Consider the following 4,972-nt stretch of genomic DNA (forward strand, 5'->3'; position numbering starts at 1 on the left):
TCCTTTGCCAACAGAATTAATCCAAAGCTCTCACTTTATCCTTAGACAGACTCTTAGGACAAGGGCAAAAAGCAGCTATTTTATTCACCAAAATATCACAAGACCAGTCTCTAGGCCACATACTAATATTTTTCTCTTCTGTTACCTCTTGAGCAAGATTCCACAGTTCATTAAATCACATTCAACACCACTGTCTTCCATACTTTTACTAGTATGGCTCATTAAGCAGTGCTTAAAGCATTCCATTGCTTTCATAACCCAAAGTACAAAAGTCCAAATTCCTTCAAACAAACATATGGTCCAGCCTATCACAAAAATGCTCCAGTCCCTGGTACCAAGTTCTTAGTTGAGTTTCTATTGCTGTGAAGAGACACTGTGACCATGGCAACTTTTAAAAAGAAAACATTTAATTGGGGTGGCTTGCTTATAGTTTCAGAGGTTCAGTCCATTTATCATCATGACAGGAAGCATGACAGTGTGCTGGCAGACATGGGGCTAGAGAAATAGCTGAGGGTCCTACATCTTTTATTCAACAGGAAGTCAACTGAACACTGGGCAGTATCCTGAGCATAAGATTCCTCAAAGCCCAACCCCACAGTGATCTACTTCCTCCAACAAGTCCATACGCACTCTAACAAAGTCACACCTCTTAATAGGACCACTCCCTATTAGATTATGGGGACCAATTACATTTAAACTACCACACAGAGAAAAATTTCTTTTTATCCATTTTGATATTTAATATTTTCATTTATTTCAACCTAATGTGCATTAAAGATGAGCTTAGAAGTATATGAAAATTGGAGAGTAGGGGAAGAGGATAATATTTTAACTATCAATGCAAAAATTTGAGCACTAAAAAAAAAAATCAAGGCATGAGTTTGCCAAATAAGCACTCTGAGGATTAGGAGGGCTCATCATGGTATCCTTGGTTTAGTGTAGAGTTTACAGTAGTTTTTCTGAAATGTTCAACAATGTATATGCTGGAAGATACAGACTAATCAGAGACTAGTACAGATTCATATGAAAGGAACAGTGCATTGTGGTTAGTAGTGGCACTGTGTGTGAGAGGGGAGGGTCTTGAGGTAGCAAAGAATGTGGCCTACGTTAAGGTTTTGAAATAATAGCAAATGATTAATTCCTATAATTCATATGTTTGTATATCCAGAAAAAAATCATGAGAGATGAGAAGCAACCTGTAGGATATAAGAATTAATGTAGATCTTTGACAAAGCTGCCAAAACACACTGGAGAAAAGACAGAATCTTTAACAAATGGTGCTGGGAAAATGGGATATCTGCATGAAAAAGAGTGAAATTAGATCCATATCTATCTTTTGTGCAAACTCCAAATGAACCAAAAACCTCAACATGAAACCCGAAACTCTGAATCTATGAGAAGAAAACATAGACAGTCCTCTGCAAGACAATAGGTACCAGAAATGACTTTTTAGATAGGACTCTGTTTTCCCATGAATTAATACCATTCATTGAAAAGTAGAAAGCTAAAAAGATTCTGCACAGCAAAGGAAACCAACAGTCACATGCAGAGGGGGCCCAGAAAGTAGGAGAAAATCTTGGTTAACTAAACATCTGATAAAGGATTAATAACCAGAATATACAACAAATTAAACTACAATAGTAAAGAAAATAACTCAGTCTAAAAATTTGGAAGCTTACAAAAGAATATAGTTTATTCATGGTTGTTGATGTATACATAAACTGATTTAACATTAGAGGCATAGAAATAAAAAGTTAGTGAGCAATGGTATCACTTAGGTTGCCCAGAAAAATGAGTGTATACACACATATAGACACATATGTGTATGTATACAGATGTATACACAGACACACACATGACATATTTTTGTGGGATTGCTTCATAAAATTCATATACACAAGGAGAAACAAGGAGATGGAAAGGGAGAGGAAATTTATGTATATATACATATATATTATATAGTATGTGTGTGTAATTTTTTTTCTCATGAAATTGCATGACTGGTCACTTAAAATCCACAGGGTAGTTGAAAAGCTAGAATATACTGGCAAGAGTTGGTGCTAAAACTTGGTGTCAAAAACTATGCTGGAGGCAGAAGACTTTCCTCTCAGAGGTCCTAATACTTAAAATCTTGTGCTGATCAGAAAAAGCTGTTCACATTGAGAGATAATCTCCTTTATTCAGTGAGTGGTAGATGCTAATTATCTCCCCAAACCATCCAAGTTGTACTTGCACTGGTATTGGGGCAAACATCTAGGCACCACATCACAGTCAAGGTGACACAGTAAATTAGCCATCTTATTGGCACTAGTTATTGTGAAAGAGGTCATTCTGAAGTAGAGACACTGGCAATGAATAGTAGATCAGTGTTGGTCTTAAATCTACAAACTTTCTGGCAAAGTAGAGCCAGAGAAAGGGGAGAGAGAAGATACACTTATGCTCTGGAAATCAGTAAACTGATGCAGTGGTGGGGTCCCTAAGTATAAGGCAGTAAGTTGGGAGAGAAAGATTAATAAGTATGGTCATTAGTAATATATAGAGGTGAATAAAGATTCTCGGGTGAAGCTTGAGCTCTGTCTGGCTTATAGATACAGCACATGGATTCTACCAGGTTCTGGATTTCACTCTCATAATTAAAAACATATTTTTCCTAGGGCAGCATATTATCCAGCAATGTCTCATTCTCCACATGGAGCACCCCTCCCACAAACAGCCAGTGTTGGCCTCAGATGATTGGAATACATATCTAATGCTTGTGAGTGTGAAAGTCCCATCCAGATTGAGACTCTACTGCAATAAAACACCTTAAGCAATTTTTTTTGTCTGTAGCATCTTGTCATTTTCTCTCTAAATGTGCTTGCTCTAACTACAGTTACTATGTACACTTAAGGGTAACTGTTATTGAGAATGGATACAGACTTAAAAAATTATGCAGTCAATAGTTTCTACATAGCAATGAATTACTTTACAATGTGAATATAACTGAAAAATAATTTCAATATCTGATTTTTGGAAATAGTTTTGGTTATACATGAAGTGAATAATTTACTATGAACATATGATTTACTTTCTGATGTATGAATACTTAACCTGTACATTTACTAACAATCTTCAAGTCTGGTTATGTTCCATAACATGTATTTCAATAAATAATAATAATAATAATAATAATAATAATAATAATAATAATAATAATAAAACAGCTTGCTTTTAATAATATATCTATGGCATACCATTACTACATAGCATGTGAAAAAATAACAGATTAGAGACATCGCTGAGAAAATGTTTTTTTAACAAGGTGTTTTTTCAAAGCACCCTTAATCTCATTATTCCTGAGGCTGTAGATGAGGGGGTTCAACATGGGGATCACAACTGTGTAAAACAAAGACACTACCTTGTTCTAGTCTGTGTAGTAGCCGGACTTGGGCATCACATAAATGAATGTGACAGTCCCATAGAAGAGAGTTACTGCAGTGAGGTGGGAGGTGCAGGTAGAAATGGCCCTTAGTGGAGTGTAGCTTCAGGCTGGTGACGAGGATGTAAGCATAGAAAATGGCTATGACAAACACTGTGATCACAATGATGGAGCCAGCAGAAAATTAATCAAGAACTATGAGGACACTGTCATCAGAACAGGAGAGTTCAACTAAAGGAGTAAAATCACAGAAAAAGTGATTGATTCTATATGGTCCACAGAAGAGAAAAGAAAAGAAGGAAAGGGTGAAGGAGGAGGCATTTAGAAAACCACCAAGATAGGATCCTACAAGCAATTGGACACAGACTTGTGTGGTCATTTTGGTTGAATAAAGCAGTGGGTTGCAAATTACCACAAAATGATCATAAGCTATGGTAGCCAGAATGAAGGCCTCAGTTGATCCAAAGAAAGAAGCTGAACCAATCTGAATGGCACATCCAAGGTAGGAGATGGTATTTCTCTCGACCAGGAAATTGACAAGCATATTAGGTGTGACAGAAGATGAGATGCCTATGTCAACAGAAGCCAAGTGGCTGAGAAAAAAGTACATGGGGTGATGGAGCTGGGAAGAGACTCTGATAAGGAGGATGGTGCTGAGGTTCCCACACACAGTCACCAGGTAGATGCACAGGATGATGATGAAGAGGACGACTCTAAGGACTGGGTCATCAGTTAAGCCCAATAAAATGAACTCTGTCACTGCAGTGTAGTTCCCATCCTCCAGGAAAGCCATGGGACAGTGTAGCTGTGATGGAGACATTACAGGAAGAAATTTATAAATATGTGGCTGCAATTTGAGTAACACATATAGAAATTATTACAAACAAATAGGTCCTTCAAAACGTGTAATTGGGGTGTTACATTGAACTCTCAGTGTTTGTATTCATGTGCATTGATTATTTAATAAATTTCAAAATGAAATGTTAGACATTTCCTTCAAATAATGTATCTCTAATTTACATTTATGTATCTAATAAAACATACCTAAGTGTATTTAAAACTAAATATGTAAACTGTGGGACTTATGAAAATAACCGAGTACTGTCATAAATACAGGAAAGCATTCAACTTTACAAATGCAAAATTATGTAATGGAGTCTTCAATAATTTCTGACTTTTAAGAATTTTTTCCAATATTGCCTGTAAAGTAAAAGATAATCATGCTACAATCCACAGACTCAGAGATGCTAAGTAACAAGGAAGGGCAAGGGAGGATGCATGAATCTCCTTAGGAAGGGGAAATAGAATAGATTTAAATAGAATAGAATAGATTTCACATGGGGAATGTAGGCTGGTGGGGATGGTTATAGGAGAGACCAGACATGGGGTAAGGCAGATGGAGGGAGAGAGTATTGGGAGAGTTAACTCATATTGGGGGAGGGCATTTAAGGGGTGAGGTAGAACCCTAGTGCAAAGGAAACTCTCAAGGATCTACAAGGGTAACCCTATCTAAGATCCCTAGCAATGGAGCATATGGAGTCTGAACAGGCATCT

At 36.9% G+C, this 4,972-nt stretch overlaps 1 pseudogene; it reads right to left on the minus strand.

The window, feature by feature from the left end:
• Positions 1–3,265: 3,265 nt before the first annotated feature.
• On the minus strand, positions 3,266–4,211 carry LOC118577136 (annotated as a pseudogene).
• Positions 4,212–4,972: the final 761 nt, after the last annotated feature.

Source organism: Onychomys torridus, chromosome 1 (genome assembly GCF_903995425.1).
Source record: "Onychomys torridus chromosome 1, mOncTor1.1, whole genome shotgun sequence".
In the NCBI taxonomy this organism is placed as follows: Eukaryota; Metazoa; Chordata; class Mammalia; order Rodentia; family Cricetidae; genus Onychomys; species Onychomys torridus.